Here is a 10,646-nt window from a genome sequence, read left to right on the forward strand (position 1 = left end):
AAAGGATATGAAGAGACAGTTCACTGAGCAAAAAAATCCAGTAGCTCTCAGGCAAGTAAAAAAAAAGATGCTCAATCATGTTCATGGTAAGATATGGACACACTGGAACAATACAAAGACCACTTTTATCTGCTTTATCCCTGATGGCTCATATGGTAAAGAATCTGCCTGCAATGCAGGAGACCCAGGTTCAATCTCTGAGTCAGGGAGATCCCCTGGAGAAGGGAAAGGCAACCCATTCCAGTATTCTTGCCTGGAGAATCCCATGGACAGAGGAGCCTGGTGGGCTTTCAGTCCACAAGGATGCAAAGAGTCGAATACAACTGAGTGACTAACATGATTCTTCCTTACCTTATGGAAAAAGGCAAGAAATTGATAAACAGGTATTCTCACACACTACCTTTATGGGGGGCCTTTGACAACACATGAATTTATAAATGCATATACTCTGTGACTCAGCAATTCCATGTATGAGAATATATCTCACAGATATACCCTCATTTATGCAAAAATGACATATGTACAAGGCTGCTCACCACAGCATTGTATGTTTTAGCAAAGCAAGGAAACAACTAAAGGAGATGTTAAAAAATTACGGCTCTGGCTCACAAGCAAGTACTTGTTGCTGTTCAGTCCCTCAGTCGTGTCTGACTCTTTGCAAGCCCATGGACTGCAGCACATCAGGTTTCCCTGTCCATCAACAACTCCCGGAGTTTGCTCAAACTCATGTCCATAGAGCTGGTGATGCCATACAACCATCTTACCCCCTGTCCTCCCCTTCTCCTGCCTTCAATCTTTCCCAGCATCAGGGTCTTTTCCAATGAGTCTGCTCTTCATATCCGGTAGCCAAAGCATTGGCGCTTCAGTATTAGTCCTTCCAATGAATATTCAGGACTGATCTGCTTTAGGATGGACCAGTTGGATCTCCTTGCAGTCCAAGGAACTCTCAAGAGTCTTCTCCAACATCACAGTTCAAAAGCATCAATTCTTTGGTGCTCAGCTTTCTTTACAGTCCAACTCTCACATCCATACATGACTACTGGAAAAACCATAGCTCTGACTAGACAGACCTTTGTCAGCAAAGTAGGCAGCCATAAAAACAATGAAGATGCTTTTAATTAACTGGTACAGAGTAATTTAAGAGATCATGAAGTAAACAAAGCAATTTGCAGAACAGGAGTATAGTAAGCAACTTTTTGTGCAAAACAAAGAGCACGCGTAGGTATACGTAACTTCTAACTTGTGCTCCGAGCTCCACAGGGTGTCTGGAAATCCACCCAAGAAACGGTCACTCTGTTTTATCCAAGGAGAATAAATGAAGAGTTGGGAGAGACTTCTCACCATAAACCCAGTGGAATATCTTGGATTTTAAGCAATGTAATATATTACTTTCCAAAAAGTGGATTATACATCAACATTAAATTTGTAAGAACTTGAGATCGGCGATCAACAATGAAGCTGCAAATGTGTAAATTCTGAGCAATCTTACTAGAAAGATGGGATCAAAGAATGGCCTAGTTTGGGGAGTTAAAAAAAGAAAAGAAAAAAAGGCCGATTAACTCTGAATAAAATAGCAGCGAGCCTGAAAAGTTGGCCATTTTATATTTGCCTAATTAGAAAAAAAAAAAGTATCAAAGACGGACAGCAAGCTCTTTGGTAAAACTGAAAACATGTGTACAGGAAGATCACACTCCTGTGATCACAGACCAAAGGGTAGGCCGGTGAGCGAAAGAAGAAATCTGAGTCAGATCAGACCAGGGGTCCCCACTAGGCCTTCTGAGTTTCCTGAGAGCAGAGAGGGCACCCGCACAGTGCCTACAAAAGGTGGGTGCATCGAAAGAACGGAATGGGTGACTGAGGAGACTGCCCCCCGCCCACCAGCCTCCCCACTAGCCGATCGGGGCCACTTTGTGAGACCCTCAGCTCCCTGTCATCCAGAGACCTAACCACACGCCAAGGAATATGGACATTTTCCATAGTTAATCATGAAAAGCAACTTGGCGGCAAAGGCTACAAAGACCACACTACGGATTCCAGAGACCTTCCGTCAGAGGACGAGAAGCATCTATCTCCTGACATCCACTGGGTCTGTGCCTCTCAGAAGGCTAGCTACAGCTGCCTTCTGCATGTTAGTTCTCTTAATCTTCCTAACACCCTTGAAGGGGGAAATGATCACAATCTGCATTTTACTGACCCCAAAGGCTAAGTGTTTTCCCCTTTAGGAGGCTGTTCGGTGCAGTGACAAGGAGGACAGGTTTGTGGCCAAACAGCCTGGGCCCGAATTCTGAATTCACACTATCAGCCTGTGTGACCTCGGGCAAATTATCCAGCCTCTCTGTGCCTTGGTTTCCTCCTCAGTATATCACAGGAGAGTAACAGTTCCATCTCAATGGGTTGCTGTGAGGATAAAATAACTTAACACATGTGAGGGACTTAGAACAGTGCCTGGCACAGATGGCCTGTCAGTTATTAATTTGTAATTTCTGCCTACTCATTCCCTCAGCTAACCAACACCTATCGTTGTGGACAAAGATGAACAGACATAGTCCTGATTCTTTGAGAGAATCGTGATGAAAAACACACTAAGACACAAAAATTAAATAACTATCTTAGTATAACTTTGGCCTGAGACAAAAGTTTTTAATTTGCTGGAACAGCCTCTGATTAACACAACAAAACCCCCTAAACCTAAAAAACCCACCCCAATCGTTCACACAAGATTGACCCCTGTTTGTGGAGTTGGTACCAATCTCCTCAGGCTTTGCCAGGGGGGCAATATGGGTCCCACTTCCCAGGGAAGCTTGTAATCTGCAGTCAGGGCTGCCAGAGCCCCATCTTGACTTTTGCTGGTCTCAGAATTCTTGCTCAACTAAGACATTTTGCTTTATGGCAACAAAAAATAAGAGGGCTTCAGACTTAGAACTCCAAGGCTGTAGCAGCGCCCTGACCTCTTTGCTAGGTCCTCTGAGACTCCTAACAACAGGCACCTCGGTCTTGGAGCCACTGAACTTTCCAAAGACCTTTCCCAGCTGCCATTTGGTTGAACCACTCCACGGTTCTCCATTACTTAAAGGATGAGGAAAATAAAGCTCCTGCTTTATCTTGCCCACAGTTACAACAAACAGAGGCAGAATGAAGTAGGTGCCCGGGCTTCTGGAATGCTGGCTGGAGGTCAAGATTGCTACACTGACCCATAGAGCTCAGGAAGGCAAAGTTCTTTTCCCCTTGCTCTGCTAAATTTAGGAGGTGTTCCAGCAGCAAGCTGGGGTAGCCCTGACCATACACAGCAAAAACACCAAATGGACAGACTATAGGAAAATTGTCATTTAAGATCCCTTCTCTTTCATCTGCAGCAGCTCCAGCGCCCAGCACAAGGCCTGGCACAGAGCAGGCCTTCTCAACGTGGTGGGTGCCAGAGAGAGGAAGAGGCCAGGATGGAGCAGATGCGTGACCCAGGAAACGCGAGGAGGTACCACGGCCCAGGCCCAGAGGCCCCCTGCAGGTGATTCTCCTGCCTCGGTGCTGACTAGCCAGGGGCTGAAAAACCTCATGCCACCCTGTTTTAGTGCAGGTAACTACCCAAGAGAGAAGCTTCCCCAGTGACTCAGTGGTGAAAATCTGTCTGCAATGCAAGAGACATGGATTCGATCCCTGGGTCGGGAAGATTCCCTGGAGGAAGAAATGGCAACCCACTCCAGCATTCTTGCCTGGGAAATCCCATGGACAGAGGAGCCTGGCGGGCTACGGTCCATGGGGTTGCAAAAGAGTAGGGCATGACTTAGTGATTAAACAACAACTACCAAAGACAGAACCCGAAAAGCAGGACAAGTGAAAGGAAAGCCCTAACATTTTTTTTAACAAAGGTTTGAACACTAAAAGCTTTGGCCTCGGATTTTTAAACTTGAACAGGTTGCAGGCAGTGAGAAAAAGACCAGGGACAACAAGCTAACTTTCCACTCTAGCCAATCTTTAACCATGGCTGTCTTCCTGGGGCCAAGAAGGTAAGGAATCCTTAACCCTGACTCCTAAATGCGGAGTTGGTTGTCCCCTCTCCCCCTGCCATCTTCTCCTTTCCATCTCTTTAATAGGAATCTCTGAAACTGAGACACAAAGATAGGGTCATGTTCAGGAGGCTACGCACTGTTAAGGAGCCTCTCTCCCAATGGAAAACTCAGTCTTGAGTTACAAAGTGGACCAATGTTAACTAACTTTGACATTAGCTTTGAAGACCACATTCATTTCATTTTGTAAAATGTTAAAGATTCTTTTCGAGAATTAGAGCTGAAATAGCAACTGACAGAGAAGAGTGATATTTTTTTAAAATTCATATTGTATAAATGATTTTTTATATTTGACTCATTTAGCATTTTACTGGGTGTGTATTCTGCAATGATTAAGATATCTGCCCTCAATAAATTAATATAAAAACAAATATTACAATAGGAGAGAGAAATACTAATAAAAGACATTTGGAAGTATAGTAAGTCCCATACCTACGAACCTTCAAGTTTTGAACGTCCAGAGATGTGAAATGTGCATTCCATCAACATCAGGCCTGAGTGAAACTGCAGCCTGCTATCCAATTGCGTTAGCTGGGTATCTTGGCGAATTCTGGACTTCTGAACAAACTGGACTTATGAATGCATCCTTGGAGGAACCCATTCGTATGTAGGAGACTTAACTGTACATAAACACTTCTTCCTCTGAGCTTCCAGGAACCACCAAGAAAGGGGTCTGGGAAGGGACCATCGGGAAGGCTGCCAGGGATGCCATGGGCTCGTGGGCAGGCAGAAGGCACTCTCAAGTCAGAGGGAGGTACCAGCCTGGCACCAGGTGTGGGGCTGCCTGGGCCGGCAGCGTGTGCTGTGTACAGTGGAGGCAGGTGTAAGGCCCTATAATGAAGGCCCTCAGGGGCCAGCAGGCACTCCCGACAGGTGATAGAGATCTAGGGAAAGACTGTAAGTAGACGAACGGGATCAAGATCTTGACTTTAAAAGGTCGTGAGGAAAGCAGTGTGGAGGACGGTCTGAAGGGAAGGGCAGTCAAGGCCTGGGCGTGTCTTCTGCCAAAGAGCTGGGGTCTGTGAGCTAAAGCCTGGGCATGGCAGAGGAGGACAGCTCTGAACGCTACTGAGGCCTGGCTGGACCTGGTGAAGATAAGCTAGATGAACTCCAGGATGCCGGAGACCTGGGCTGGGCAGAACACGGGCTGCTGACTACACTGAGTGCAACCGAGGGCTCAGGAAGCAGTCCTTGCTGCCTGAACGAGTCTTCGGCTTTCACATTTGTTGACCCTAAAAAGCTTGTGAACATCCCTACAGAAATCTGGGGCGAGAGGGATTCTATCACAAGACAAACTGCATTGTCATTGGTAATAGAACTATATATAAAGTGCTAGACACTAGGCAGCAGTACTAGGCGTGCAAGTCTCCAAGGTAAGCATCAGCTAAACCACGTAGCTCTGTGTGTCACCCAGGTGCTTATTTACCCCAGAGAAATATATATTACATACATTACCCCATGATATACATTACCCCAAAGAAATATGACACAAAGAAATATATATATCTTTGGGGTACACACAAAGGCCCCAAAGAAATATGACATATTTTCCCTTTCGAGAAATGAATAATCTTATCAAGGACATGCACGCACGCATGCATGCTAAGTCGCTTCAGCCATGTCCGACTCTGCACGACGCTATGGACAGCAGCCCACCAGGCTCCTCTGTCCACAGGATTCTCTAGGCAAGAACACTGGAGTGGGTTGCCATTTCCTTCTCCAATTAAGGACATAAAACACCAGAAATAAGGACAAGAAAGGATGTAAACAGGCGCTTATTTTAATCCAATAAAAAACCCGTGATTTACATAGGAAGTGAGGAAGAGAAATGTTAAGAGGGTTAACTGGACCTCTTTAGAGGGGGCCTAACACAGGACACGCCTCTGCCTCCAAGGCTGGTGTCACCCAGCACACAGCTGCCGTGGACAATCACTTAACGTTGCTGGTGTCCGAGAACAAGGACAGCCAAGGCCTTCTGTTATTGGGGAAGACAGAACACGCTGTACCTAAAGGAAATAGGCTCGAGACAACTGAATCAGCAGTATCAGGAGACAGTTTCTAATGGGAATTGATATGGTCTAAAGGGAAAAAACAGGGAAGGCTGGCAGGTCTCCAGGAGGGAAGAGACACAGAAGGTGGAGAAAAGCTGGAGCTCCAGAGCCGCTAAGGGAAATGAAGTGAAAATCACTATCACGAACAAGTAGAAATCAATCAATCAAAAGTCTGGCCATGTGCCTGCCCTCATCCGCCTCCTCAGTCCCACATTAAGGAGAAAAACTAGCCCAGGTGAGTGGATGACCCCTTCTGAACAGGAAGCTGCAGCAAGGCAATCTCTTCTGGGCAAGTGATGACTTTTGCTGGACAAGTGTCACTGGAGAGAATGATTTCACTATTTTACTGCCAGGCGCCTCCTGAGGAGAGAGCAACCTGTTACCAATGAGATCTAGTAAATTTTGGCATTTTCAAATCGAAAGCCCAAGTGTCTGAAACTAAGGCTATTCAACATGTCCAAGTTTACCAACCTGTGAAAGGCAAGCTCAGACCTTAAGACAAATGTTCTCCTCGCCCCACGTTGGCTGAATACACTTTTATAAGACATACGCTGAGGCATTTGATTTCTAAAACTGGTTACCTTAAAATGTGGCAAAGTGAGCTTTTTCCGATCTTAGGCAGCAGGATTCAATAGCATCTGGCTTTACTGTGAATGACAGTGATAGGGACTAGAGACTGAAATGCCATGATTCAACAGTGAGTTGGCCTAGTTGCCATTTAACAAAAGCACTACTGGACGAATACAAACTTGTCTTGGACTTCTGTGTAAGGCACCTAACCCTTGCAATCCCAAATTCTTGCTGTGTCTCTGCACCATGTGTCATGACCCAGGTAGTGTTTCATGCATACTGGTAATCTGACACCGGGAAAGTATTCTACCCCTGGCTCTCTTCAACTACTGGTTTTTGAAAAACAAACTTTAAGACATATTTTTAGTTTTACGGAAAGAACTGCACTGAACAGTCACCAACTCAAACCCTGTTGTAAAATAAGGTTCTTACTGCAAAAGAGCACAAAATGATTAATCTTCATTTAAGAAGTCATTACTTTCAATCTTTATGGAAGAAGACAGAGTGATCACTGTAATGTCTCAGTTTAAAGGGTCACAAATCACTACAAAAAATGAGTAAGACAATAAGTACTAATTGTACTAATGGTGCTTATGATTTCATATAACATGAAACTTATTCTGAAGTAGTTCTTTAATGTATGATTTCTGTCTCTGTGAAATTAGTGGGAGAAGTAAAATCATAATCAATTTTGGAAAAGACCATAACCTACAGTTCAGATTATGCCTTTTCTATTACTTTTGACAAGCTGTTAAAATTCACACTCATTTCTTATACTTTCACTGCTGTGATTTATTGAATGCTTTGGCAGGACATGCTGCAAAAGGGAACTTCCAAAAGAATGTGACTTTCTATATTAGAAAAGAGGAAGAGAAATCTGTTCTGAAAGGGCCTAGAATAATAAGGTAAAAGGTTGAAACACACTGCTCATTCTTGCTTCTTATTATTTAAAGTAAAATAGCGTAATTACTTTTCCAATTTCCAAAGAAACTCCTGTACTAACTCCATCCGTGCCAACCCACATGAGACAAAGTAAAACTGAAGTTAATATGAATCAGGCATATATGTTCTCCAGGCAAAGCATTGTCCATTCTTCCAAAGTCTTTATTCTTTTTCTTAATTATAGAGCGCACCACACCCTCACTCAATGAAAAATCTAATTTACAAGGCAGCAGCACATAATGAAATGATGTAATAATAATAGTTAACGTTTACTGAGCAATTGCTATTCATTATGCGTTGAGTCAAGAACCCAACGACAAAGCAGGAGACCTGAGTCATGGGTTCAGTCTCTGAGTCGGGAAGATCCCCTGGAGCAGGCAATAGCAATCCACTACAGTATTCTTGCCTGGAGAATCCCATGGACGGAGAAGACTGGTGGGCTACAGTCCATAGAGTCACCAAGACTTAGCACCCACAAGCTAAATACAGATTATCTAAAAAGATGAATATTTAAAATGAAATCCTATCAGGTATTACTAAATATTTTCACCCTATGTACTGATAAGCAAGCAGGGGCTAAGCAATATTAAGTGGCCACACAGACACAGATACTAGGTGGTAAAATCAAATGACATGATAAGTATTTGAGGATAACCATAATTAGGGACAAGACTTCTCTCCAAAGCTTATTCTTTGCTTATTCTTAGTTGGATACTCTGAAAATATCTGTCCTTACTCCACAGCAGAGAATTCACAGAATATTTTACCATAAAAGTAGCTGTTTCCCTCAATCATTAATTGTTTCATATGCTTTGTGCCTTTAGATAGATTCACACAAATAGATAAACACTTACAAAATAAGAACTGAGAGTTAAATGGGTTGTGGAGGAAAGGAACAAGTGTGATGTACGAGGACATTATCAGTTTTATGAAAATCTGAAAAAGTTGCATTGATTCTCAAGGGAGATACCATTGGCACTTGCCATGTATACAAGTGTGTAGGTGCTCACGTGTGCCTGTGAGTCAGGGACAATTCTTTGTCTTAAATGCTATCCCTGGCGTTTACACATTTAGCATCCTTAACCCCCACCTGCTAAATATCAGAAGTTCCCTCAATGCTGAGGTCACCAAATATACTCCCGTACAGTTTCTGTGGATGGGCTGAAAACCACTGATTGTTGGATAAATATATTAGGAGAGAAGAAAGGTCTATCTAGTCAAAGCTTTGGTTTATCCAGTGGTCATGTATGGATGTGAGAGTTGAACTATAAAGAAAGCTGAGCACCAAAGAATTGATGCTTTTGAACTGTGGTGCTGGAGAAGACTCTTGAGAGTCCCTTGGACTGCAAGGAGATCCAACCAGTCCATTCGAAGGAGATCAGCCCTGGGATTTCTTTGGAAGGAATGATGCTGAAGCTGAAACTCCAGTACTTTGGCCACCTCATACGAAGAGTTGACTCATTGGAAAAGACTCTGATGCTGGGAGGGATTGGGGGCAGGAGAAGAAGGGGATGACAGAGGATGAGATGGTTGGATGGCATCACTGACTCAGTGGGCCTGAGTTTGAGTAAATTCCAGGAGTTGGTGATGGACAGGGAGGCCCAGCGTGCTGCAGTCCGGGGGGTCGCAAAGAGTCAGACACGACTGAACTGAACTGCACTGACATTAACTATGCATCATGTGCCAGGTACTCTGTTAAACACATTCACACATGTTCATTTAATCCTCTAACTCCATATTAGGTAAGGACCTATTTTATCCCAATTATACAGAGGAGAATCTTGAGGCTCAGAGAAAGGCTAAACAACTTAACCAAGGTCACACAAATAGTCTTGCGACCACTAGTCAGCCTCCAAAACTCCACATCTCTAGGTTAGTGCTTAAGCATGGTTGGTATAAACACACATTTTTTTTGTTAAAGAGGTTCATTCAGAAAATATGAACCCTTATAAGTAGGACCCAAGGTATACCTGTCCTTTAGGCATGAATCAGTTCCTTGGCTTGGGGCTGAGGGACCTCATGTTCAGTGAGGTAGCTATAAGCCGTGGGCCAACAAGAGTTGGACGGGGTAGCTCCTAGGCACAGGTGTACATTAGAAGTGCTTTGAGTGAGTGTGCATGTATGTTTTCAGGAGGTAAGAGAGTTGTGCTATAGTGTGTGTGGTGTGCGTGTTTTATTTAACCCTTTCCATAGCATCTACAACACACCGGGCATTGCTACAGTGGCCTGACAATGTCTCATTTCAGCATGTATGCCGGGATAAGAACAGAACAGAGCGGGCACCGTGTGTTGTGTAATGGGCTGGTGTCTGTGTGGCAGTACTGGAATGTTGGCTGTGGATGTGTGTGCGCATGGCTGGCAGTTTGTGTTGTGGTACAGGCGGTCGTGTTTGGGGCTGCAGGAAGGGTTATGCGAGACGACTGGCGTACAACGCACAGTGGAGTGCATTTTTGTGGGCAGGTAGTGCTGAACCCTGGAGGAGTTCGGCGGGGAAGGTCTGGGTTACGTCCTGGGCCTGGGCTTGGCGCGTGAAAGACGCCCGTAGACTGGGGTGTTTGCAGCGGGGACATGTGCTGTAAGTGGTGCCTACCAGATGAATCATGCGGTGTGCTAGGCGGGGACGGAGGCCCGAGAGGAGGGGGCCGGTGTCGTGATGCGTGGAGAGGGGAGCGATGCTGGGAGCCAGGGAGGAGGGAGGGAGGGCGATCGCGCCAGCCGGGCCACGCGTGTTCCCGGGGTGGCCCGAGGCGCTGCATGGGGAGAGGCGGTATGAGGACAGGCGTGAGGGTGGGTGGAGGATGGGCGTGGGTCGCAGGGAAGGGACGAGCGCCGGTCCCCGAGGAGCAGTAGGGGAGCGAAGCTGGGTGTGTTCGGGGACAGAGCCGCCGGCGGGCGAGCCCGCGCGCGGAGCAGAACGAGCCCGCTTCCTCTCCCGGCCATGGCTCTCCCCGCCCCCAGTCCCGCCGCGTCCCCAGCCAGCCCCTTCCCCTTCGCCCTCGGGCGCGTCTGGGCCGCCCCGCAC

The 10,646-nt window shown here is 45.6% G+C and overlaps 1 protein-coding gene across 1 annotated transcript in view; it reads right to left on the reverse strand.

Moving 5' to 3' along the window:
- Positions 1-10,646, reverse strand: part of PTDSS1 (phosphatidylserine synthase 1) — a 70,773-nt gene that overhangs the window by 59,564 nt on the left and 563 nt on the right. The gene's annotated exons all lie outside the window — the stretch shown is intronic.

The sequence above is a fragment of the Ovis canadensis genome, chromosome 9 (assembly GCF_042477335.2).
Source record: "Ovis canadensis isolate MfBH-ARS-UI-01 breed Bighorn chromosome 9, ARS-UI_OviCan_v2, whole genome shotgun sequence".
In the NCBI taxonomy this organism is placed as follows: domain Eukaryota; kingdom Metazoa; phylum Chordata; class Mammalia; order Artiodactyla; family Bovidae; genus Ovis; species Ovis canadensis.